The sequence below is a fragment of the Aotus nancymaae genome, unplaced genomic scaffold (genome assembly GCF_030222135.1).
Source record: "Aotus nancymaae isolate 86718 unplaced genomic scaffold, 86718_ANA_hifiasm-v0.15.2.pri h1tg000014l, whole genome shotgun sequence".
Taxonomy (NCBI): domain Eukaryota; kingdom Metazoa; phylum Chordata; class Mammalia; order Primates; family Aotidae; genus Aotus; species Aotus nancymaae.
This window is the reverse complement of record NW_026988425.1, coordinates 117,867,691-117,894,995: the sequence shown is the minus strand read 5'-3', so window position 1 is coordinate 117,894,995 and position 27,305 is coordinate 117,867,691. Positions and strand designations below refer to the sequence as shown.

Sequence of the window (27,305 nt, the reverse complement as noted above, 5' to 3'; positions counted from 1 at the left end):
ATTCTTGTCTTTTTAGAGTCTGGACCTTCAGACTTCCCTTTGATCAGGTGCATTCCTACATATTCTTTTAATAAATCCCTTTTTTAGTTTCCAACCACAGCAGGTTTCTGTTGCTTACAGCCGATGACATACTATAATGCTTGTCCGCCCATCTAGACGGAGCACTTTGAGGGCAGGTACTCTATCGTTTTGCCTTGGTGTTCTTTGACCCCTCAGCCCTGCTGCTTTCCTTTCCAGGCCACAGAGGCAGCACCCAACTGTGCAGAAGCACTGAGAATACAACACGAGTAGGTGACAAGAACCTTGCCCTGGAGAATCTGCCATCTAGATAAGGTAGCAAGATTTGCGTTTACTAAATGACTGTGGCTAATACGAAGCAGAATGTGATTCAGTATCGAAAGTGGAGGCTCACTAATAAGGTCACTGTGGGGCCCAGAAGTAGAAAGATCAGGGTGCGTTCCCTAGGGCATTCTCTAGTGGAGTTTCCTGGAGAAGCTGTGAGGATCTGGGTGAGCAGAGGCAGAGCATCTGCAGGGAGTAGCAGGGCTGCAGTCAGCCTCCCTGTACCACACTTTTGAAAAGTCACCTTTTTAAAGTTAACGTGGACCTGCGATGAGTTGGCTCACTGCAGCCTCAGCCTCTGGGTTCAAGCAATCCTTCTGCCTAAGCCTCCCAAGTAGCTGGGCTTATAAGTTTGTACCACCATGCCTGGCTAATTTTTGTATTTTTAGTACAAATGGGGTTTCACTATCTTGGTCAGGCTGCTCTTGGTCTCTTTTTTTTTTTTGAGACAGAGTCTCGCTCTGTCGCCAGGCTCCAGGCTGGAGTGCAGTGGCTTGATCTCGGCTCACTGCAACCTCTGCCTCCCGGGCTCAAGCAATTCTCCTGCCTCAGCCTCCTGAGTAGCTGGGACTACAGGCGCATGCCACCATGCCCAGCTAATTTTTGTATTTTTTTAGTAGAGACAGGGTTTCACCATGTTGGCCAGGATGGTCTTGATCTCTTGACCTTGTGATCCGCCCGCCTCGGCCTCCCAAAGTGCTGGGATTACAGGCGTGAGCCACCGCGCCCGGCCCTGCTCTTGGACTCTTGACCTCAAGTGATCCACCCGCCTCAGCCTCCCAAAGTGCTGGGATTACAGGCGTGAGCCACCGCGCCCAGCCCTGCTCTTGGACTCTTGACCTCAAGTGATCCACCCACCTCAGCCTCCCAAAGTGCTGGGATTGCAGGCGTGAACCACCGCACTCGGTCCTCAGCGATTGGCACCTGCTTATAAAAGCAGCAAAAACAAAACCCAAAATTCTAGGGTGAAAAAATATCAACACAGGAGAGTTACAAAGAATTATATTATGTTCCATATATGCAGTTAAAAACTTTCTCCAAATATTAGAAAAGGTTTTGGAATCCTGGTTCATAAACTTTGAAAACCTTTGGTTATTTTAAGTAAACCAAAGGAGGAAAAACCAAATCGCCTCCAAAAGTAAACTTTTTACCACCACTGATCTTAACTGCTATGACAAAAGAAAATATCTAAAATAGATAACAAGAATAGCACTGTTTTGATGAAACACCAGTGAAATATCACAAATAAATTACTGAATTGTGCAAGAAACAAGTAAATTAATGCTACAAGAGGGCTTTAGGAGGAAACTTAATTACCAGTCCACAGTCTATACTGTTTGTTTTATTAATTTATTAATTTTACTAATAAATAACATTATTTATTTTATTTTATGTATCTATTTTTGAGACAGAGTCTCACTCTGTCACCCGGGCTGGAGTCCAGTAGCACAATCTCAGCTCACTGCAACTTCTTCCATCTCCTGGGTTCAAGTGATTCTCCTGCCTCAGTCTCCCAAGTAGCTGGGATTACAAGGGTGCGCCATCACATCTGGCTAATTTTTGTATATTTAGTAGAGATGGGATTTCGCCATTTGACGATGCTGGTCTTGAACCCCAGACCTCAGGTGATCCACTGGCCTCAGCCTCCAAAAGTGTTGGGATTACAGGTGTGGGCCACTGTGCCCGACCCACAATCTGTACTTTAAAACTTCACATCCTGGCTAACACGGTGAAAAAAAGAAACCCAAAAAACTTGATATAGTGTGAATATAATGTTTATACCAAAGTAATGATATTGTTAAGAAACAAATGGCCAGGCGCGGTGGCTCACACCTGTAATGCCAGCCGTTTGGGAGGCTGAGGCAGGCAGATCACAATGTCAGGAGTTTGAGACCAGCCTGGCCAACAAGGTGAAACCCTGTCTCTACTAAAAATACAAAAAGTAGCTGGGTGTGGTGGCAGGCACCTGTAATCCCAGCTACTCGGGAGGCTGAGGCAGGAGACTCGCTTGAACCCAGGAGGTAGAGGTTGCAGTGAGCCGAGATCATGCCACTGCATTCAAGCCTGGGCGACAGAGCAAGACTCCGTGTTGAAAAAAAGAAACAACAAATGGAGGAGGTGTTGGCCCATTTAAAGTTATGCTTATTTCCTGGGCAAAACCCTACAATTTGGGAATAGTTAGTTCAGGCCTAAAATACATCAGCTGAGCTCATTGGTCATATAAACTTCGTTTGCTTATTTGAGACAGAATCTCTCTCTGTCATCCAGGCTGGAGTGCAGTGGTGTGATCTCGGCTCATTACAGCCTTCACCTCCAGGGTTCAAGTGATTTTTCTGCCTCAGCCTTCTGAGTAGCTGGGATTATAGGCACCGACCACCACACCTGGCTCATTATTGTATTTTTAGTAGAGACGGGTTTCACCATGTTGATCAAGCTGGTCTCGAACTCCTGGCCTCAAATGATCTGCCCACCTAGGACTCCTAAAGTGCTGAGATTACATCTATGAACCCATGCACCCGGCCAGGTCATGAAAACTTTGTAAAGGATATTGTGTTAGGCCATGATTGCCTTGCTGTAAAGGACTACCTGAGACTGGGTAATTTAGAAAGAAAAGAAGTTTAATTGGCTTACAGTTCTGCAGACTGCAGGATCATGGCATCTACTTGGCTTCTGGGGAGGCCTGAAGGAGATTTTATTCATGGTGGAAAGTGAAAAGGGAGCAGGCCCGTCACAGGCCAGTGCAGGAGAAAGAGGGAGAGTTGGGGGAGAGGTACCACACACTTCTAAACTACACGTCTCCTGAGAACTCACTCACCATTGCAAGGACAACCCCAAGTCATGACGGATCCACCCCCATGATCTAATCACCTCCCACTGGGCCCCACCTCCAAAATAGGATTGCAATTCAACATGAGATTTAGAGGGCTCAGCATCTAAAAAATTTATCAGCTAGAATATAATCTCTCTCTCTCTCTCTGAATATAATGTCTCTCTCTTCAGGTATATATCCCATTTCCAGTCTCAGAGAGGTGGAAGTCGTGGTCAGGGCCACTGGGCTAGCATAGACTCGCTCCAGTGTCAGTCAGTACCACGGAGCTGCATGGATCTGGGTATGTTAGTTGTTCTAGGGTTTCTGGTTTCTGAAAGTTACCATCCTGTCTGATTCAGGAGCTCAGAGATCAAGCTAGATTTGCTAATCCCTGCTCGAAGAGCAAGCTGGAAGACAAACTATTGCTAATTATGGTATCCTTTAGCATACATAGCACAATGTGCTTTTAGAAATGTCCTTTTCTACATTAACTCATTTGACCCTCATGTTAAACTACCCTGCAAAGAAAATGGGGCAGATATAATCATCTATACTGTATGACTGGGAGAGTTGTGAAGGTGAGGCTCAGGGAGTCCAAGTCTCGAAGTTCGTAAATGTCAGAACCAAAGCTTCTGGTTATGAGAGTCCCTTTTCTCAGATTCTACAGATGCTGGCAGGACTGGGATTAGGATGAAGCAAGTGAGGCACCAAAAAACTCAATAATCAAAACAAAGAATATTTCCATGTAATATTTTTAAAGGTTAAAATAATGTCAACATATCTCTGATGAACAAAATATCACATTTTAATTTTATTTATTTATATTTTTTGAGACAGGGTCTCACTCTGTCACCTAGGGTGGAGCACCGTGGCACAATCAGGGCTCATTGCAACCTTAACCTCCCGGGCTCAAGTGATCCTCCTGCCTCAGATCTCCCCTAATAGCTGGAACTACAGGTGCACGCCACCAGGCTGGGATAATTTTTTGTATTTTTAGTAGAAACGGGGTTTCATTATGTTGGCCAGGCTGATCTCGAACACCTGGACCCAAGCGATCTACCCGCCTCAGCTTCCCTAAGTGCTGGGATTACAGGTTGAGCCACATTTTAAATTAAAGACCCATGGCTTGTTTTGTGACCCTGCAATATTCTGCAACAGGAACAGTCTTTTCCAATTAGCCTGTAGTTCCCAGGCTATGCAGTTCATCTCATTTGCTGCCAAGTGGGTTTCTGAGGGTTGACAATGGTTTACAAAGAGATTGGGCAATGTGGAGCTCTTTATGTAATCTTTTTTTATTTTTTAAAAGAGATGGGGTCTCGCTGTGTCACTCAGGCTGGAGTGCAGTGGCATCATCATAGCTCACTGCAGCTTTGAATTCCTGGGCCCAGGCAATCCTCTCAACTCAGCCCCCGGAGTGCTGGGACAACAGGCACATGCCTCTGCACCTGGCTAATTAAAACAAATATGTATATATATTTTTTGGAGACAGAGTCTTGCTCTGTCACCCAGGCTGGAGTGCAATGGCACAATCTCAGCTCACCACAACCTCCGCCTCCTGGGTTCAAGCAATTCTCCTGCCTGAGCCTCCTGAGTAGCTGGGATTACAGTCACCCAACACCGCACCTGGCTAATTTTTGTGTTTTTAGTACAGATGGGGTTTCACCATGTTGGTCAGGCTGGTCTTGAACTCCTGACCTCGTGATCTGCTCACCTCGGCCTCCCAAAGTGCTGGGATTACAGGCATGGGCCAGCGCGCCTATACGTTTTTAAATTTTTTTGTAGGGATGAGTCCAGTTGTATTGCCCAGGTGCTATCATAGTGCATCACAGCCTTAAACTGCTGGCTTGAGTGATCCTCTGCCTCAGCATCCCATGTAGTTGGGACTACAGGGGCACATCACCACGTGTGGCCATGTAGTCATGTGTTTTGATGGAGTGAGAACAGGCTGGCATCAGACAGCCAGGGAATGGCAGCATCAGGTTCGGATCCCAAAGCTGATGGTGCCAGGGCCCTTGTGCTTGGCTTGCTGCTACCACCCTCTGTCTTCCTGGTGCCTACTTGTAAATGAATCACTGTGCTGCAAACTGAAAACAGTAAGAGCCCAAGTGAAGTACCAAAGAGCTCTCGGGATTGAGAGACTTCTGGTTGGCTGGTTAGGGGCTATTGCATGACATGCCAGCATTCCAGAGATTCTATCAGAGTGCCAAGGGCAAAATCTGTTTTTTGATCACTGACAGCCAGGGTGTATCCTACTTTTAGGGAGCTCTCATAAATGGAAGCCTCTATTTACATCAAAAGTACCTTAAGTTGTGGTTATTTACTTTGGTGAAACCACGTTGAAGCCAATTCAATATCAAGTTCTTCTAATCTAGTTAATGGAATTTGATGTACAATTGGGTATTTTAATGGCCTGTTGGGTAACTTTGATATAGCAAACATTCCCTCAGTTATTTGAGCATCTACAGCTGTGCAGCAGTAAACAAAATAAATCTAAGCCAAGGTCTCTACCTCCAGGAAAGCCAGGTCAAGTCTACTTAGGGAGATACAGTTCTTGCACCCAAATAGGTAATAATTTATGATAAGAGCCAATCGCTTAGAAATAGCACAGGCATTCACTGGTAGAACTCCTAAGGCAGGAAAGTAATCACTTTGGAAGAGAGAAATCCGAACAGTTTGCATGAACTGGCCCTGTAGGATGGGCACAGAGCTGGAGATGTGGTCAGGGCACATTTGAGAAGTGTGTGGAGGGCTGTGCAAAAAATTTTTTTTTACAAAAAAATTTTTAAATGGCCAGGCACGGTGGCTCACGCCTGTAATCCCAGCACTTTGGGAGGCCGAGGCAGGTGGATCACGAGATCAGGAGTTTGAGACCAGCCTGGACAACATGGTGAAATCCCATCTCTACTGAAAATACAAAAATTGCTGGGCGTGGTGTTGAGTGCCTGGCAGTCATGTGCCACCTAGGATGACAGGACGATGACAGTCTGGCTGAGGCTAGAGTAGCTGCTGCATTAAGGTGGCAAATCACCAATTTAAGACTTAAAAGAAGCCTTGGTGCAGATAGGTGTAAACCGATAAGGCGTTTTATGGAGCCGTTCAAGAACAGCACCTTGTAGAGAGTCATCTTTTTTTTTTTTTTTTTTTTTTTTTTTTTTTTTTTGAGACAGAGTCTTATTCTGTCTCCCAGGCCGGAGTGTGCAGTGGTGTGATCTCTGATCACTACAACCTCTGCCTCCCAGGTTCAGGCAATTCTCCTGCCTCAGCCTCCCAAGTAGCTGGGACTATAGGCATGTGCCACCACGCCTGGCTAATTTTTTGTATTTTTAGTAGAGACTGGGTTTCACCATGTTGCCCAGGCTGGTTTCGAATTCTTGACCTCAGGTGATCTGACTGCCTTAGCCTCCCGAAGTCCTGGGATTACAGGTATGAGCCAGCGTGCTCCACCCATAATGTTTCTTTTTTATTTTCTTTTTAATGTTTATTTTATCTTTTCTTTTTTCTTTTCTCTTTCTTTTCTTTTTTTTTTTTTTTCTGAAAGGGATTCTCGCTCTGTCCCCAGGCTGGAGTGCATGGTGTGATCTCTGCTCACTGCAACCACCACTTCCCGGGCTCAATAGATTCTCCTGCCTCACTCTCTCAAGTAGCTGGGATTACAGGTGCCCTGCCATTATGCCTGGCTGATTTTTGTATTTTTAGTATAGAAGGGTTTTCACTATGTTGGCCAGGCTGGCCTCGAGCTCCTGACCTCATGATATACCTGCCTCAGCCTCCCAAAGTGTTGGGATTATAGGCATAAGCTGCCACGCCCAGCCTAATTTTTTAAAGATGGGGTTTCACTATGTTGGCCAGGCTGGTCTCAAACTCCTGACCTCAGGTGATCCTCACACCTCGGCCTCCCAAAGTGCTGGGATTATAGGCATGAGGCACTGTGCCCAGCCCTGATTTCAATTATTTTTGGATATATACCTTGAAGTGGGATTGCTGAATCATATGGGAGTTCTATTTTGAATTTTTAATTAATTTTTTTTTGATACAGGGTCTTGCTTTGTGTGGGAAGTAGAAAAGTTCCTTTTTAAAGTTTCCTTTCTTGTTAAAGACTAAGTGTGCTAATAACTTTGTTAAGCCCTATTCTATGTAGCTGTTAGACATGCCATGCTTACAGGCATATACATTCTATGTCCTTGTACTTTAACCAGAATTTCTATGCTGAACGTGCTCACAGGCATGCCCCAGCTCTCCACTGCTTTTACCTGTTTAGAAAAGCTTTAAGGTGTTAGCCAATCGGGTTTTAGTTTAGATTGTGAGGTCTGGCTCCAGCCAATGGAGATCAGACACAGCGGTAAGGACAACCCCAAATGCACGAGAAATAAATATGTCTGCTTTCCTTTGTTCATTGTACTCTCCTGACATGATCGCTATTGAGAGTACCTTTCCTATGGCTGGGCGCGGTGGCTCACGCCTGTAATCCTAGCACTTTGAGAGGGCGTGCGGATCATGAGGTTGGGAGTTGGAGACTAGGCTGACCAACATGGAGAAACCCTGTTTTTTTTTTTTGAGACGGAGTTTCGCTCTCGTTACCCAGGCTGGAGTGTAATGGCGCGATCTCGGCTCACAGCAACCTCCGCCTCCTGGGTTCAGGCAATTCTCCTGCCTCAGCCTCCTGAGTAGCTGGGATTACAGGCACGCGCCGCCATGCCCAGCTAATTTTTTGTATTTTTAGTAGAGACGGGGTTTCACCATGTTGACCAGGATGGTCTTGATCTCTTGACCTCGTGATCCACCCGCCTCGGCCTCCCAAAGGAAACCCTGTTTTTATTAAAAATACAAAATTAGCTGGGCGTGATAGCGCATGTCTGTAATCCCAGGTACTCGGGAGGCTGAGGCTGGAGAATCGCTTGAACCTGGGAGACAGCGGTTGTGGTGAGCCGAGATTGCGCCATTGCACTCCAGCCTGGGCCACAAGAGTGAAACTCCATCTCAAAAAACAAAAACAACAACAAGAGTACCCTTGCTGCAGTCCAGGAAGTAAAAATTGCGTTGCCGAAAGATCCTTTGTCTCAGTGTTAATTTTTCTTTGCAGCTTCGAGCATCTATTTCCAACATCTGTTTCCAACACTCTTGTCACCCAGGCTGGAGTGTAGTGGCATGATCTCGGCTCACTGTAGCCCTCACCTCCTGGGCTCAAGCAATCCTTCTACCTCAGCCTCCTGAGTTGCTGGGAACCACAGGTGTGAGCCACCATGCACAGCTGATTTTGAATTTTTATTTATTTATTTATTCAATAACCTAAGCTTTAAAAATGTTTAAAAATATTTTGTAGAAATGGAGTCTTCCTATGTTGAGAAGGCTGGTCTTGAACTGGGCTCAAGTGATCCTCTCACCTTGGCCTCCCAAAGTGCTGGGATTGCGGGTGTGAGCCACTACAGTTGGCTTTTATCTATTTTTTTTTTTTTTTTTTTTGAGACAGAGTCTCAACTCTGTCACCAGGTGCCAGAGGCGTGATTTTGGCTCACTGCAACCTCCGCCTCCTGGGTTCAAGCAATTCTCCTGCCTCAGCCTCCCGAGTAGCTGGAACTACAGGCGGCACCACCATGCCCAGCTAATTTTTTGTATTTTTTTAGTAGAGATGGGGTTTCACCACGTTGGCCTGGATGGTCTCTATCTCGTGACCTCCTGATCTGCCCACCTCAGCTTCCCAAAGTGCTAGGACTACAGGCATGAGCCACCACGCCTGGCCTATATCTAAATTTTTGAGACATCTCCATACTGTTTTCCACAGCTGCTGTACCATTTTACATTCCCACGAACAGTGTATAGAGTTCCAGTTTCCCCATTTCCTTACCAAGTTACCTTTTAATAAAATAATGTCCATCCTAAGAGGTAGAAGGTAATATCTTCCTGTAGTTTTGATTTGCGTTCGTTCCTCTGATAATGATGTTGTGCATCTTTTATACACCTGTTGATCATTTGTATGTCTTCTTTGGAGGATATATCTGTTCATACCCTTTGCCCATTTAAAAAATCAGGCCATTTGTCAAAATTGCTTGAACCCAGGAGGCGGAAGTTGCAGTGAGCCAAGATCACGCCACTGCACTCCGGCACGGGTGACGAGTGAAACTCCATCTCAAAAAAAAAAAAGAACAGCCCATTTGTTATTTTTGCTATGGAGTTGTAGGAATTCTTCCTATATTTTATTTATTTATTTAGAGAGAGTCTTGCTCTGTCGCCCAGGCTAGCGTGCAGTGTCCTGATCTCAGCCTCCACTTCCCAAGTTCAAGAGACTCTCCTGCCTCAGCTTCCATAGTAGCTGGCATCACAGGCATGCACCACCATGCCCAACTAATTTTTGTATTTTTAGTAGACACAGGGTTTCACCATGTTGGCCAGGCTGGTCTCAAACTTCTGGCTTCAAGCGATCCACTTGCCTTGGCCTCCTGAAGTGTTGGGATGACAGGCATAAGTCACCTTGCCCAGCTTTTCCTATATTTTGAAAACTAATCCCTTATCGAATATATGCAAATATTTTCTTCCATTCTGTAGGTTGCCCTTTCTTCCTTCCCTCCCTCCCTCTTTTCCTTCCTTTCTTTCTTTCTTGACAATGTCTTGCTGTGTTGCCAGGCTGGAGTACAGTGGCATGATCTCAGCTCTCTGCAAACTCTGCCTCCTGGGTTCAAGTGATTCTCTTGCCTCAGCCACCCGAGTTGTTGTGATTACAGTTAAGTGCCACCACACCTGCACGCCTGGCTATGTTTTGTATTTTTAGTAGAGGCAGGGTTTCACCAGGTTGGCCAGGCTGGTCTCAAGTTCCTGGTTTCATGCAATCCTCCCACCTCAGCCGGACATGGTGGCACATGCCTGTAATCCCAGCTACTCAGGAGGTTGAGGCAGGAGAATCTCTTGAACCCGGGAGGCCGAGGCTGCAGTGAGTCGAGATCACGCCATCGCACTCCAGACTGGGTGACAGAGCGAGACTCCGTTTCAGCTTTGAGTATAGGATTGGGCCTTGTTGCATTAGCTGAGACTTCCTCCAAAGAAGAGCCCAAGACAAAGAGTTACATGGCAGTAGCTTATCTGGGAATTCATCAAAGGGGGCATAAATCGGGGAGGGACAGAGGCAGTGAGAAAAGACAGAGAGAAAGCCAATACAATGATGTGTTACTCAGTTGGCCACCATTATAGGTGACTTGTGCTGCAAATCCATGGGATATTTTGAATTTTATGAAACAGAATTGTCCACTCAGGGGATGACACGGGAAAACATTTATCCTCAAAATTGACCCAGAGATGTTCCCTAAATATCTAGTTTGCATGTGCCTAAATGCTGATGCTGAGTGGTTCTGCAGACCCACACAATGTCAGAGAAGCTTCGGGATCCAGAGCTGCGAGGAGACTTTCCTTTGCCTTCCAAAGCTGTATGGAACTTGATGAAAAGGTGGCTGCAGATGTGGGTGGAGTCAGAGGTGAGACCAAAAGGATGAGAAGCAGTCGGTGCACAGAATGTGTCTGATACACTGATCCGGAGCGGCACTGAGGGGTGACCTTGTTGAACCATTTGTTTGGAGAACCCCAATGTTAGACTCTGTGCCTCATTCCTGTAGGCTGATTACGTTCCCCAAAGAAGAGTCTTCCGGCTGGGTGTGGTGGCTCACGCCTGTAATCTCAGCACTTTGGGAGGCCAAGGTGGGCAGATCACAAGGTCAGGAGTTTGAGACTAACCTGGCCAAAATGGTGAAACCCCATCTCTACTAAAAATATAAACATTTGCCGAGCGTGGTGGCATGCACCTGTCATCCCAGCTACTTGGGAGACTGAGGCAGAAGAATCGCTTGAACCCAGGAGGCAGAGGTTGCAGTGAGCCAAGATCCTGCTGCTGCACTGCAGCCTGGGCGACAGAGCAAGACGCTGTCTCAAAAAAAAAAAAAAGTCTTTCACTCTCCTACCTGGAAGACAGAAGTCACTTTGCCAGCAATCTGAGAGCCAGATGGGGAAGACAGCTGGAGTCTCTGAGTTCACTGTGCTTCTGGCCTCTGGACCTCCCCATTTCCATATTTCCTGTGCCCTCAGCAAGCCTGACATCCTTCACATCAGAGACTTTCTGGAAGATAAACCTCCAGTTTTTTTGCTGGAAGCAGAGAGGGGAGCTTGGGATCTCACTGCTCCTTAAATTGCTCTCGCTCAGTTCTCCTTATTTTAGCCTTCTCCTCCACCCTCAGTCCCAACGGTCCCTGGTGCTGGCAGTTTCTGAGCCTTTTGAGGTTTTTCCAGTGTAAGTTGGGTTGGATCTCAGCTTTCTCATGTCTGCTAAATCAGTTACCACTCATCCATCTATTTTTCAGCTTCTAAAATTGTGTTGCTCTTTTCTCCTCTCCTGTTCTCCTTCCCTTATGGTTTTATGACTTAAAAAAAGAAAGAAAACGAATAGAAAAGAAAATCTGTTTAGTGCAGTTTTGGGATAAAGCAAAATTAGTAGCATGCATGCTATCTGCCATCTTAGCCTGGAATCCACCCAGAGATATACACAGAGCTAGCTGCCTCCTTTGTGCCCTTCCTGCCTCAACTTCAATATTGCCTCCTCGGATCAGCCTTCCCTGACCACTCAACCAAAATTTGGCCCCCATTATCACAGCACTTATTACTACTGGGTATGTATTTCATTTTCTTTTCTTCTTCTTCTTCTTTTTTTTTAAGACGCCGTCTTGCTCTGTCACCCAGGCTAGAGTGCAACGGCACGATCTCGGCTCACTACAATCTCTGCCTCCCAGGTTCAAACGATTCTCCTGCCTTAGCCTCCCGGGTAGCTGGGACTACAGGCATGTGCCACCACGCTTGGCTAATTTTTGTGTATTTAGTAGAGACAGGGTTTCATGGTGTTAGCCAGTATGGTCTCGAACTCATGATCTGCCTGCCTTGGCCTCCCAAAGTGCTGGGATTACAGGCATGAGCCACCACACCTGGCCTGTATTTTCTTTTCTTTTTGAGGTGGAGTCTCACTCTGTTGGCTAAGCTGGAGTGCTGTGGTGTGATCTGGCTCACTGTAACTTCCGCCTCCCAGGTTCAAGCGATTCTTCTGTCTCAGGCTCCCTAGTAGCTGGGACTACAGGTGTGTGCCACCATGCCCGGTTATGGGTATTTTCTTATGTCTGGGCTTTCCCCACCGCTCCAGAACATACGCTCCATGATGAGAACAGGTACTCCATCTCTCTTGTCCATGCTATACCCCCAGCTCCTAAAACAGTACCTGGCACATGGAACAATCTCAATAATTGTGCTTGGCAATGATATTTTGAGTATCAAATGATCTTCAACTCTGTGTGCGACGTACTCTGGGTAAAGCAAATAAAGACTACCACACGTGAAGAAGGAGCAGGGGGTACCACAGCATGAGACGGAGCCTGCGTGCAAGTCCTGCACAGTATCAGGAGCAGAGCAGTGGGAATCTGGAATGCCTGCACTTGAAAACCGTGTCCTTGGCTTGAGTCAAGGTCATCCTGGGTTTCTGTGGAGCCTCCAAGATAAGCTGGACTGACAATCTAAAGGAGACACCCCAGAGCAAAAGGGGACAGGAGGAGGGGAAGCAGGGGGAAGGGCAGATCCTGCTGGGGTCTCTGCCTCTTCTTGAATTGCTATTAGAGGAGTGAAAGGTACAAGAAGGAAAATCAACCTGTGAAGCTTCGGGGAAGGCAGAGGGGACAGTGGGAAGCCCTGTTCTATAGCTGAGCTGTGTAAGGTCATGTGACATTTGGAGTGGAAGCTGCTGCCTCCCATTTTATGTACTAGGAGTTCTTAATATCAGTGAGGGACACATTAGATGACATTCACAGCCCTAGAGGTACTGAGTTTTGTGTGACTTTTACTTCATTAAGAGAAAATTACAAGTGTTTACTGTAACTAATTCAGACAATGTAGACCGTTATGAATTAAATAAAAAAGTTACCTTCCTTTCCAGTAGTGTCAGCTTTTAGCTCAGCAGATGGTTTAGTTTCTTTCCTTCTTTCCTTCTCTGTTGCCTTCCCTCCTAAAGATCAGCACTTTGGGAGGTTGAGGTGGGAGTGCTGCTTGAGGCCAGCAGTTTGAGACCAGTCTGGACAACAATGCAAGACCTTGTCTCTACAATTAAAAAAAAAAAAAATTAGCCAGGCATGGTGGTGGATGCCTGTAGTCCCAGCTACATGGGAGGCTGAGGCAGGAGGAAGGATGGCTTGAGGTCAGGAGTTCAAGGCTGCAGTGAGCTATGATCTTGCCACTGAACTCAACCCGAGTGACAGAGCGAGAATTTGTCTCCAAAATAAATAAATTACTTAATAAAAATAAATTAATTAGGGTGGGGCATTGTGGCTCATGCCTGTAATCCCAGCACTTTGAGAGGCTGAGGCAGGTGAATGACTTGAACTCAGGAGTTTGAGACCAGCCTGGACAACATGGTGAAACCCTGTCTCTACTAAAATTACAAAAAAATTAGCCAGGTGAGGTGGTGTGTGCCTGTATTCCCAGCTACTCAGGAGGCTGAGGCGGGAGAATCTCTTGAGCCCAGAAGGCATAGGTTTCAGTGAGCCGGGATTGTGCCACTGCACTCCAGCCTGGGTGACAAAGCAAGACTCTATTTCCAGAAGAAAGAAAAATTAATTAAATAAGGCAATATATTTACATGGTTCAAAATTCCAAAGTCACAAAAAAGTAGAGTGCAAAGTGCCCCTTCTGCCCCAATTCTCTAGCTTCATCTGAGGCAACCAGTAAAAACATGTATTTGTATCTAGGGAGACTTCTAGAAAAATTCTCTGCCCAACCTAGGTTTTCACTGGACAGTATTGAACAGTAACAGAACTACTCAGAGCCCACCCGCAGGCCTTTCCTCTAAGTGAGCCAAGGGTTTGGCTTTTCATCTTCTTTCCCAAAGAAATAGCAGTAAGAGTCAGTGTGACTTCGGGGTGAGAGGGATTTCCTCTCGGTTCTGCAGCAGATCACTGAGAGTGAAAAGGTGCTGTGGAGGGGAAGATGTGGTCTGCCAGGTGTCAGGTGCTTTTTTTTTTTTTTGAGACGGAGTCTTGCTCTGTCGCCCAGGCTGGAGTGCAATGGCACGATCTTGGCTCATTGCAACCTCCGCCTCCCGGGTTCAAGCAATTCTCCTGCCTCAGCCTCCTGAATAGCTGGGACTACAGGCGCATGTCACCATGATGGGCTAATTTTTTGTATTTTTTAGTAGAGACGGGGTTTCACCATATTAGCCAGGATGGTCTCGATCTCCTGACCTTATGACCTGCCCACCTCGGCCTCCCAAAGTGCTGGGATTACAGTAGATGCTTTTTATTTACAGCAAAACTCTTCTTGCTATAAGGAGGGATGACTGAAGACATGGCATAGATATGGCAAGAGAAATCATGGCTGTCCTTTGTGATAGCAGACAAAGTTTCAATAAAGGGCCTTCTCTAAAGAGGACATCGTGTGGGATGTAAACTTGGGAGAAGAAAGCTGCTTTATGTAAGTTGCCTAACGTATGTCTTCATACAATTGAGTCACTCCACAGCTGAATCGTAGGGGTCCAAATATCAAAGGGGGAGCAAACAAGAGAGCTGGAGGGCTCCCAGGTGGCATCAGGAGATTGACAGCAATGGGGTGGAGAGAAGTCTGGGGATTCAATTAGACTGGATCTCACGTTTGATTCTGAAGGTAGAACACCTTCAATGAAGCATAGGAGGGAGGAGCTGGCAAATCAGAAGGAGCCACACAACAAAAGATCTAAATGAACCTACTCAGCCAAGGGATAGTTTCTGAAAGAAAACTGGGAGAGGCAGAAGGGTCTGAAGGCAAATTATCTGGACTAAAATACTTCTTAGTAGTGTGAACCTGAGCAAGTTATTTAAACTCCTTGAGCCTCAGTTTCCTAATAGGGATAAGACACAGAGAGGGACGACAACTGTCTCTCATTGGAGTGTATTATGATTAAGTTACTCCCCAGTGAGAGTTGAGAACAATGTCTGGCACCCAGTCAGCTAACCCAATGCTTTTCAGCCATGACTGTTTTAATAAAGGCCTGCTCAGGCCTGTTTCCCTGGCATAGACGTACTCGGTGATGAATCTGGAAAGGCAGAATCATAGAGGGATTTCAGTTAGTAATAGGAGGGGAAAAATGGAAGGAAAAGGGAGTGAACAACAGTGCAGCAAAAACACACCAGAGGAATGAGAAAAAAGGATTCAGAATGGGGCTGTTTCAGCAAAAACAGCCTTGTCGCAGGTCCACGGTGTTTAAAGGTACACTGTGTAAAGCAATGTCTCTTGGAGAAAATTTAATTTCAGTAGGAGTGTGTGTGTGTGTGTGTGTGTGTGTGTTTATGTGTGCCCACCTAGAGCTCAAAGTATATTACCAAGGAGGGTGGCCAGGCTGCATATAGGGAAATCAAGATCTATAAAAAGTCAGGAAACTTGGGATCAAGTCCTAGCTCTGTTCTAAGTGGCTGAAGCTACACTGAGCCAAATCAATTAACAACTGTGTCATTTTTAAAGGCGGCCAGACTATTTCCTAGGCTTTACATGTATGTAACATTTTCTGATGCTAACCCAGGGGCGGGGGCTCAAATGAACGTAGGAGTTGCTTACCTCATCCCTAAGCCCCTCCCCTAAAAGAAAATCCGTTAATACTAAGAGAATCTGGTGTTTCTTTTCTTTTCCCCATGTCCCCTGTCAAAAGGTGCAAGATTTCTAAATACTGGCAATGGGAGAGAGTTACCTCTTTTTCTTTTCCCATCCATTTCAGGAAAGTTTAGGTTTTCTTTTTTTTCCTATGGTCTGCTTAAAGTTGTTTCCAGGTTAAGGTAGGAAGAAGTAATGAAAAAAAGTGAGATTTACTGAAAGGATATGAGGCTTGTTTTGCCTTATTCTCTAGAAGGAGGTTGAAAAGGTAGACTGCGATTGTTCAGGTTCAAACTGCTGCTCTAACAAATACTGACCTACAGGGTGGAATCCAGTCAAATGGCATTGAGATTGACTCGTTAAGGCCTCAGGATACTGGACATTCTTTTAATTTTTAAAATTATTTTTTGATTTCCATGACGACAGCTCACAAGACACTAGACATTCTTTTATGCAATCTCAGGTAAATGGGCGACAGGCCATCTACGAGTCCTCAAGTAAATCGCATCTCAGTTCGGATACTGGGCTAGGGAATGTGCTTGTGGTGAAACCATTGGTCCTGACTGTGTGACCTTGATGGAAGGTCTGGGCGTTTAGAACAAATATTTGGAGGCTATGGCTGCTGGCCCAAGGGCTGTGGACCTGCATCTTGTTTGCTCATCCTCCTCAGTCATTTTTTTCTTTCCTTTTTTTTTTAAAGACAAAATCTGAACTTAGAAACATCGAAGACAGTGCTTTTTCCAGAGGTGAAGCCATTACTTGTGCGACCCTGCACTGAGGATTCCGGCCTCGCCTAGACCATACCCGGAACCCCCGCAGCTAGCCCGGAGGGGTCCGCACTGCGGGGAGAAAAGCAACAGCTCAGCTCCAAACCCAAAGGTTCCATCACCAGCCAATCGTTGCGTGGGGCTTCTCAAGAAAACCAGAAACGCCTACGGGCAGTGAATGCTGCTAAGGCCAGCCTATCCGAACGAAGGAGGCGGAAGGGGTGGGGTTGAAATTAGCCAATAGGATGAAAATAGTTGTTGTTGGGAGGGAGGAAGACGCCAGCTAGCGTGCGTGAGGCTGCTCCCGGATAGGGGCTGCAGGAAGCTCGTGGAGCCAATGGCCGCGGCGGGCGGGCGGCGGCGCGCGTGCGCGCTGGGCACTCAGGCTGCGGGCGGGAGGCGGGGACGGTGGGGGAGGGGAACGGGCTGGAGCGCGGCGGAGCTCCTGCCGCCGCAGCCGCCGCCGCCGCAGCGAAGAGGCCATGTTGTGTGGTGTGTGGGGCGGGGGGAGGAGGAGGAGGGAGTAAAGCCTAGAGAGGAGACGGGAGAGACACCACACACACACGGCACAAGATGGCCGGAGAGGCAGCAGCACCCCGAGCTGTCAGGCGTTCTGCCGCGGCCGCGGGGCCCGCCAGCTGGCGGGGAGCTGCGCCCGGACGGCCCGCAGGCCCGCGGGAGTGAGGTGGCCGCTGCTGAGGCGAGACGGGCCGCGCGCGCCGGCGTAAGAGCCCGCGGCAGAGGCACCCAGGGCGGCCGGGCCCATGACGCCGAAAGCGCCGCTGCGGCAGCAGCCTCGGAGGCTCCCCGGGGCCCCGGCGGCTGGACCCGGCGCGGACGGAAGCCTCGGGCGGGCGGTCCGGCCCGGGACTCGGGTTTGGGCGATCAGGAGGTGCCGGCGGCTGCGCTCGGACCCGGTGAGTGACTCCCCGGTTCCTTTTATTGTCCTTTGTCCTTGGGAGGAAAAGCAAAATGTCCTTGAGCGCGCGAGCAGGAGGGGGCGGCGGGCCGGGCCTCGCCGGTCGGCTCTCCTCGCACGGCCCCTCCGCGGTCGCCGGCCGGCTCTCCTGGGCAGGATGCGCCTTGGTGCCCTGGGCCCGAGTCCTGGGGTCCCGGGGTAGGGGGCACGCGGGGCCCCGCTGCAGACCCCGCGGGCGGCAGGTGGGCGGGGGGGGGGGGGCTCGTAGCCGCGACTGTATCCGCCGGGAAAGGGGCGGCGGGCGACTGCTGGCGAGAGCCCGAAGGGGATCGGGCGTGGAGAGCCCCTTTCTGTCCTGTTGAGTTATTTTTATATTTAGGGTAAAAAAAAAAAAAAAATCCCTTTCAGGTTCTCCAACGGAGGAGCTTTATAACCTCTTTCCGGTGAGGTGGGAACTCATCTTCATGATCGAATTTAAAAGAACAATGGAACCCTGACTACGTTTAAACAAAAATAAAACTTGTTTTTTTCCCTCCTATTGGGTGTTGGCTTTTAACTCTTTCAAAGCCGATTTTGAAACGGCTGCAGTGATACATGCGAGGGTACTTGCTGCTTATTAAACGTTTATGACGTTAAGGTTGTCTTTGAAAAATGCAAGTTGGAGGAGTGCTTCTGGTATTTCAGAATGACGAAGACAAGTTTACTGTGTCGTCAAGGCTGTTTAATGGAAATAGATTTGATAATTACGGTGCTAGCCGATGACATTTGGTTAATGTAGTTTATTTTACTGAATAATTACACCAAGACCGTTTGATCTCCTGATATTTAAATATGATTAAATAGACTGTTTGGTACTTTTTAAAAAGGTCACAAGGAGCCGTTATCTGTAACTTCTCACACCTGAATGTTAGAACGTACTTGAGTCAATTCCTACTCTTTAAAACTTACAGTTCATAATTTTTTTATTTTTAAGAATATGTATTATCACAAGCCACGGTCGAAAAACTTACAAAGGAACATTGTGACACCAAATCTCTTCCCGAAGTTACTTTTTCGTAGTGTAAATATTAATAAAGTAGAACTGCTCTCGGTAATGGGCGATGAAGAGGAGCCATATTTGTTGCATTTGTTGCATGTATAAAAATTCAGATATGCTTAAAACGGAGCAGTATTTTAAAAGTAACAGGTTTCACAAAATTTTGTAGAGTTCTCTGTATAGTCTCTAATCTTAAAAAAAATGTTTGAAGAGTAATTTTTAAGTTTAGTGGTTTGAAGAACAAACCAGAAGCGCACAAACCTTTGTGTATTTTAGAATATGTTTGTCTTCATTCTGCGGAGCTCTTGTGTTGGAAAGGTGGAGAACTACGTAAAAATAGTGTTGGGTAGACTTACATAGTACATCTGAAATCAGATACTGGTTTATTTGACCATATTTGTAAGGGCATTTTGCTAGTTAAATTGTTTTATTTTTTGAGTAGCCTTCATATAGTGGTGCGTGTTACATCAGTTGCGCATATCTTGATTTTACAGAATCTGTTTTAAGTACCAAATTTGGTCTTTCAATTTAATGTTTCTGAAATTTTTGAACACTGAAAGTGGTTTTAAATGGATATTCTCAATGTAGTTCTTGAGACTCCTCTTTGAATTGTGAAATGCAAAATAATTGCTAGCAGTTTAACCTGAAAGATCTTTTTACATGGTAAATGGGGGAGGAGAAAGACTGAAACGAAAATGTTGAAGACACTGGTTTGAAATTGAGTAAAGGTCTAGATACCTTAAGTTTCAGAGTAGCTTTAAAGACAAAGCTAATATCCCACTTGGTAAGATCAAATAACTTGTGGTTTAAAATTTAAAGTAACCAGTGGCCATATTAACTTCACTAATTTCTCTTGGAGGAGCTAATTTTTAATTGCTCGTAATTGTAAAAGATATTTCTAGATGGTAAGGGAGATGTTAAGATGATTTGTCTTGAAGAATGGTAAACTTTTTCTTTGTTTATTGCCTGGCATAAAAAGAGGGAAAGTTAAAATAAAAACAGGTTCATAATCTTAAATCAGTCCGAAAATTTGAATTTTCTGTGTTTCTGTTTCATTTCAATGCGTTAATCTTTAATATTGGTCAATACAGCCAAAAGATGAGGAAAACAAAGACTGATAGATACTAAGATAAGAAATAACTGCAGCCATAAATGTACAGGTTGTGTCTCGATGAGCCGTCTCTTTAATTTACCCGTAGATTTTTGTTTGTGGAATATTTTCTTGTTTTATCACACTGAATCGTTGGCCAAGAAATGTTTAAAAATCAATACATTAATATCATCTTTCTTCTTTTTTTTAAAGGTGACTTAAGAGATTAAAATTCATTTGGTTGCTGATGATTCTGAACAGATAGAGTTATTTGAGGTAAGAATGGGTTAATTTTTAATTGTTTTGACAAAAATTAGCTTATTAGGTTTTTGTTTTACTCTTTACATTTCAATTAATGAATGAGTATCATTTGCAAAAATGGTGATTATGAATGTGAGTAAACTATCTGAAATAATTTGACAAAGCCTTTAAGCCTTTTCACTGCAGGAAAGATTAAAAGTCTATGTGCATAACCATTGTAACTTAATGTGTCCTTTGAATAGTTTAAAATACTGAAGGTCCTTTAAGCCTTTGTTTAATTTTGAAAACTAGGGAAGACTGATTAGATTTTGGGAAAACCATGCACCAAAGATAGCTTTTTTTCTTTTTAACTCTGTATATCATGCAAACAATTTTAATCTTTTAAGTATTTAAACAAATAAGCTTATTGGAGAATTTGAATTAGTTTGCTATTCATACTGATAGATTTTAGGGAAGAACATTTTAAAAATCAGGTTTTCAGCTTGATTTTAGTTTCTATTTATTTGTAATTAAAAAGTTGAAAAACACTTATTTTTACTTGCTATTTATTGTTTGCTTCCTAAGTAAGTTTAGTGTCTCGTTTGTTTTCACCAAAAGGTATGCCATTTTGAAGACTGAGACATTGGAGTTTTATCCTTGAGGATAAAGGAAATCTTTGGGAAAGTCAGTATTTTATAAAGCAAGTAAGTAAATGTTTTTACCCAACATCTGCAGTTGAATAGTTACCAACATTTAAGTATAAAAATATCACTAAAGTTTGTTAATGAAACAAACTATAGACTGTTTATCACTGAAAGGATGAGAAAACCATCAAATTGCTTTTCCTGACATCAAAACACTTCTGTTTCTATTAAGACAGTTGATGCACATAATTTACATTGGAGCAGGAAGACATTTAGTACATTTAGTACTTAATAAAATGGTGCTTTAAAATTGTAGTTAAATCTGCAGTGGAGTCATCAGGATTCTGTTTTTACAATCTGGTATATACAATCAGCCATTTTTTTTTGATGATACAGATCACGTTTTAGGAGTGGTCTAGAATTTTACATTTGCTGACTGTAGGATTCTTAAATACATTTCAAAAATTAAATAAACACTTTGGTATCTTAGTCATTTAATAGATACAAAATATCCATTTTACTTGTTTTCATGAGTTTTCAAACAGGTCCAAAAATGAGTTGTTTTCTAGAAAATAAGAGCAATGCATCTAAAGAGTCCTCTAATTTAATTGATTAATAATTGCTTTTAAAGCATAAAAGATAGAAATAATTTTCAAACACAATAGGTATTAGGCCCAGCATACCACGTATGTAACACTTGAAATCTTAAAACTAGATACGAGACTTTAAAAGAATGTCTACTGATACTTTTAAGGGAATATCGCTTTTTTATAAGTTAAGGTTGAATCTGAAAATTAATGTCGAGCTGTTATTAGTGATTGACTAGAGGAAATATGTGGTATAATAATGGGTATCTTGGGAAATTTTAAGAATTGCCGAATGACCAGTTAATCATACTAAGGGCAAGTTTACTGTTGTCTTTAAAATTTATGTGGAAAATAAAATACAGTCTTTCAATGTATTGGTGTTCGCTTTTTTCATTGATTGAAATAGGTGATAAGAGGAATATTTTTATTGCCTTTGCTTCAGCTTAACTTCTTAAATCCCTTTTTTGCAGCTCGATCAAATTTCGGTGTATTACAGTGTGCAAAAAAAAAAACTAAATGTTTGACTTTTAACTATAGTGTTACAACATTTACAAGAACCGTTGAAACATCCTTCACTTTAGAACTTCTTTAACACAAATGCCAAGATTAGGGTTTCCTTTGTACAGTTTATATGATACTAAATTGGCATTCCTGTGGTTAGGCACTGTTACGGAAATTGAGAAATGGGTCTCTTATCTGAAGCATAATCTGAGTTTAAGTATAAATAGGTAATAAATTTATACTGGCCTATGGAAGGTGTAATTTGATTAATAAAAATCAGCTGGAAAGGGCTAGAAATGTGAAATCAAAGATCCACATGTACTTAGATCTTTGTTAGTGCGTATATTTGGTGTTTTGATAGTTACTGCTTGAGCCAATCTTGTATAATGAACATAATTGAATGGCACATGAGGGTAAATGTAAATGTAATTATCATAGGTAGACAATATTAGATAGATAAATAATAGTGGATCATGCAGATAGGATATTAAACTACTATGCTAGAAAAGTACATTATTATTTACCACTGTTTTCTGCTTAAAAAAGCAAAGTGATACTTATTTGTTTTTACCTTAGCATTTTGGGGTAATTATTGAATCATAAAAATCTCTTCATCAGCTTGGTGATTGAATTGGATTGCATTAGTTGTTCTGATAGAAACTATTTAAAAAATTACCTGACATTCTATAGAAATGAATGGAGCCAGGCTGTGTAATCACAAGGCTTTTATGACATAACATTTATGGTATAGATAATATGAAATAGGTAATTTCAAATGTAAATTTTCTTTTAAACTTTACTAGTCATAGTTTTTTGATTATTTAAAAATTTGTACTATGGACAACCAATTTTACTTTTTATCCTGAGAGTTGAGTGTGGAGTGGCATAAGGGCGAGAAAGATAATTTGAGGACATCTTTTTATCTTCTGCTTTAATCAGAGGTGGTGATAGAGTAGAAAATATAACTTAGGTGTCGGCAATCAGGAGACCTATCTTCTAATGTAAATAAGCCCTGCAGTCTTGACATTTTATTCCTTTTGTACCTTCATCTTATAATTTTTATGAAGGCTTTAGAGTTCCAAGGTCTTAAGATCCCTCAAATTGTGGGGTGAAAATAATTGCTAAAGCATGCCTAATTGTCTTATATAAACTTTTTGTAAATTGATTTTAGAGAAGCAATTAAAGAATGATACTGTCTTTAAACAGTGTTTAGAATGCTTCAATAGAAACATTAAAAACATTTTTTCTGATGATGTAGTAAATGTAGCTAATATAAAATTAAGTCTAGTATTATGTAGTATTTTTCACCTGATTACGATATGTTATAAACTAGAGGATTTATAGTTTGCACTCCTGATTTAATTTCCTTCACAACATTTTTGTACGTCAGAGATAAATGTCTTTATTTTACCAGCTACCTCCTACCAGATTGAATGCTTCAGTGCACTTTTATTTTCAAATGGGCTATTATTTTTTTATATGTAATTAACTTTACAATTTAAATTGAAGGCTATTCTGATTCTTATGTTACAAATATGTGACTTGATGGTTTAACATTCAAGTAGTGTGTTTTCTATAACAATATGATAAAAGTTTTGATATATACCTTTTATATTGCTTGATAGGTCTGTATTTTAGAAAACATTCCTTTTCCTTTTAAAACTAAACCATTTATTTGAAATTATTTCCCGAACAAGCAATTGCATCTTTAGTGTGTACTACAAAGTAGTCATAATCATTTTAATTTAGATTATAAAGCTATGTTTTAACTTTGAAGTTTGTGAATTTTCTTAGACATATTAATGACTTTACAGTTCATGGTGCTCTCAGATTTTATTTTTAAATTAAAAAATTGGTCAGTTGTGGTAGCTCACGTCTGTAATCTTAGCACTCTAGGAGGTGCAGGCAGGTGGATCACCTGAGGTAAGGAGTTCGAGACCAGCCTGGCCAACATAGTGAAACCCCCATCTGTACTAAAAATACAAAAAGAAAAATTAGCTGGAAGTGGTGGCACATGCCTGTTGTCACAGCTGCTTGGGAGGCTGAGGCAGGAGAATTGCTTGAACCCAGGAGGCAGAGGTTGGAGTGAGCTGAGATTCTGCCACTGTACTCCAGCATGGGTGACAGAGCGCGACTCCGTCTCAGAAAAAAAAAAAAAATTGAAAAATTGTTTTAAGGCCGGGCGCGGTGGCTCACGCCTGTAATCCTAGCACTTTGGGAGGCCAAGGTGGGTGGATCACCTGAGGTCAGGAGTTCAAGACCAGTCTGGCCATCATGGTGAAACCCCATCTTAAAAAAAAATTAATAATTAAAAAAAAAAGAAAAAAATTGTTTTAAAAACCAAGTTTTCTAAGAAAAGCATAAATGACTAATATGAGAATTGACTAAAGCTGTCCTTTTTAAAAGATACACAATCAAAATATGTACATTTTATCTGTAAGTTATTATTAAATCTGAAACTGTGATATTACAAAATAGTAAGGATAGGTGGGAATATGAACAAAATTATCAACTTCCATAGTCTGCATAAGCTGAATTTTGCTCCCTTCTCCCCTCTTTCCAAAGATGGCAAAGTACTATTTTAGATTTTATCAGTTTTGGTTAGTAATTTTTGTGACTGATGCATGGGGAAGGAGATGCTATGAGAAATTACATTAGTGTCAGTTTTTGTGGTGATGCAAGTGAGATAGCATTTTCTGTCTTTGGTGGCATGAGAACCCAGAGGCACATGCTGGTTGCACAGGTAGATAACTTACTTAAAAGCACGTTATCAGAGCGGTGTGAGGGATTTCTCTTAGTTTTTTTTTTTTTTGTACCAAGATTCCTTGAGTCAGTTCTACTCTTTGGGTTTACCTGGTTTCTTCACAAAACACTCTGTTACTTGTAAGGTCAGATTAAATTAGGAAGCTTAGAAGTATGTTGCATTCCTTTTCAATTGCTTCATTTGTCAATTTCTTGGGAAGATAATTTAGCACCTAGTCATAGAGTAATTTTGAAGCAGATCTCTGCTATATTTTTTGATTATGATCTGTCAGAATGACTAAAGGAATTTAGATTTTGGAAGATAAACAGGGACTTGCTCTATAATTTGAAAATTAGTCCTAAAAAAGCATTTGGATAGCACAGTTTTAACTTAAATCCTGAACTTTATTGCCTTATAAAAACCTTAAATTGCTACATTTTCATTTTTTTTTCTTTCTTTTTTTTTTGAGATGGAGTCTCGCTCTCACCCAGGCTGGAGTGCAGTGGCGTGATCTCAGCTCACTGCAACCTCCGCCTCCTAGGTTCAAGTGATTCTTTTGCCTCAGCCTCCTGAGTAGCTGGGATTACAGGCTCGCACCACCACTGCGCCCAGCTGTTTTGTATTTTTAGTAGAGCTGGGGTTTTATCATGTTGGCGAAGCTGGTCTCAAGCTCCTTACTTCAGGTAATCCACCCAGCTCGGCCACCCAAAGTGCTTGGGTTTTAAGTGTGAGCCACTGTGCCCAGCCATTTTCATATTCAACTTTTAAATACGTTTTCTTTTTTTTTCTTTTGGCAGGGGGTGATTATTGTAATCATACTTGTGAACAGGAGTGACTGAAAAAAGTATATACCTGTATTCTGAAAGTTACTTGAGACGTGGGAAAACACTGTTTTCCATGTTTAGTTATGAGGTATTTAACTAGTGGAAAATATGGAAACATTTCATTTATTTATTACTTACTTACTGAGATGGAGTCTCGCTCTGTTGCCTAGGCTGGAGTGCAGTGGCACGATCTTGGCTCACTGCAGCCTCCATCTCCCAGGTTCAAGTGATCCTCTTGTCTCAGCCCTCCCTAGGAGCTGGGATTACAGGCATGCACTACCATGCCTGGCTAATTTTTGTACTTTTAGTAGAGTTGGGGTTTTGCCATGTTGGCCAGGCTGGTGTCGAACTCTTGACTTCAGGTGATCCACCAGCCTTGGCTTCCCAGAGGGCTGGGATTACAGGCGTGAGCCACCATGCCTGGCTATTTATTTATTTTTTGAGAAGGAGTCTCACTCTGTCACCCAGGCTGAAGTGCAGTGATGTTATCTTGGCTCACTGCAGCCTCTCCTTCCCAGGTTCAAGCGATTTCCGGCTAATTTTTGTATTTTCAGTAGAGACAGTTTGACCATGTTGGCCAGTCTGATCTCAAATTCCTGACCTCAAGTAATCCGCTTGCCTCAGCCTCCCAAAGTGCTGGCATTACAGGCATGAGCCACTGGGCCTGGCCGGATACATTTTTATCATCAAGTATGTATTTTAGGAAGGATTAATGTTGGTTTAGTTGAGTAGATTGGTATAATTAGTAGTAGTTTGAAATGATGCCTATGGTTTTCTAACATTTTGTCTTATTGTTGATTAAAGACATAATAATGTGATATAATATGGTAATATTAAGAAATGAGAAAGTTGCCTTACAGGTGGGCAGTGTAAGCTTTCCCTTAGAAGGATCAAAAGTAAATAGATGTAAGACTAGAAACAATTTTGTACTGTAGGAGTGATGTTGCCTCTGTTAAATAACGAGTTCCCAACCCTAGGTTGCCCATCAGATCCACCTGGGGAGCCCAAATATTTACCTACCTTTTTAGAGTTCTTAGGGGCTGAAACTTAATGCTTGTGATTTTGTAGTAACATATTCTACAGAGGAGACTCCTGTAGAGCCAAATTTGTGATATTCAAGAGCTTATATTGTATGTTTTCTACTTGGACTATATTATTAATAAATACATACATGTTTTGGTCTACTGGGGAATGATCCTTGCAAGATACTGACATTTTGGTATATAAATCATGGTGCTTAATAATCTGTGTTTGTTTTTTATGTATAAAATTCTTTTTGTCCTCTGCAGAAATATGAACCTCATACTGAATGAACTCTAAAGGCCCCATACAATGACGTAGACATTGGTGGAAGCATTTAGTAAGTATTACTCAATTTACATGTTTAATGTGTTTAAAAATTTTAAATACTACTTTGGAAATTTTGAAAAGTCAAGACAATTGTAAATAGGATTTAGTGAAGCTTAACACAGTACAAGAAAATCAACATGGTTAGATATGTTTAAAGTTTATTAGTAAAATTTTGCTTATTAACTTACTCCAATCTGTTATTTTCTGCTTTCTTCACTTAGGCAAGTTAAAATGGAAACAACCCACATTTGATGAACATATTGCTAACACTGTTATAAACGCGGATGTTGATAAATTCCCCTTTGTTTTTGTAAATAAAGTTTTATTGCAACACAGCTATGCTCTCTAATTTAGATATTGTTTGCAGCTGCTTTCTCGGTATAGCAGCAGCAAGCAGAGGAGTTGTACTGAATGGCCACAAAGCCTAAAATATTTACTGTCTTATCTGTAGGGAAAGTTTACCCTAGGTTCTACAGCTATTCCTTTTGTCAGTGTTGCCTTAACCTGAATAGAACTCAGAAGCCCTTGGGTTCTCTTTTGGTAATAGAACATGCTTTTTAATGATTTCCAATATTATAATTACTTCTAATAAGTTAATTAATTTTGAAGTTACTTAAACTTGAAAGCCCAAAAAAATGTTGTTTAGCGTGAATGGACCCTGAAGTTATGCTTTGATGTTAGAACACATGGTTACCACCTCTGGAATGGTTTTTCTCTTTTTCTCTCTCTCTTTTTTTTTTTTTTGGAGACAGTCTCACTCCTATTGCCCAGGCTAGAGTGCAATGGTGTGATCTCGGCTCACTGCAACCTCTACCTCCTGGGTTCAAGT

At 42.8% G+C, this 27,305-nt stretch overlaps 1 long non-coding RNA gene across 1 annotated transcript in view; it reads left to right on the top strand.

The window, feature by feature from the left end:
• Positions 1 to 16,827, top strand: part of LOC105707632 (uncharacterized) — a 46,266-nt gene extending 29,439 nt beyond the window's left edge. Inside the window, exons 5-7 of the long non-coding RNA XR_001105124.2 lie at positions 238 to 333; positions 14,463 to 14,626; positions 16,476 to 16,827. This is a non-coding gene — a long non-coding RNA (uncharacterized LOC105707632). The remainder of the gene's footprint in view (positions 1 to 237; positions 334 to 14,462; positions 14,627 to 16,475) is intronic.
• The last annotated feature ends 10,478 nt before the right edge of the window (positions 16,828 to 27,305 follow it).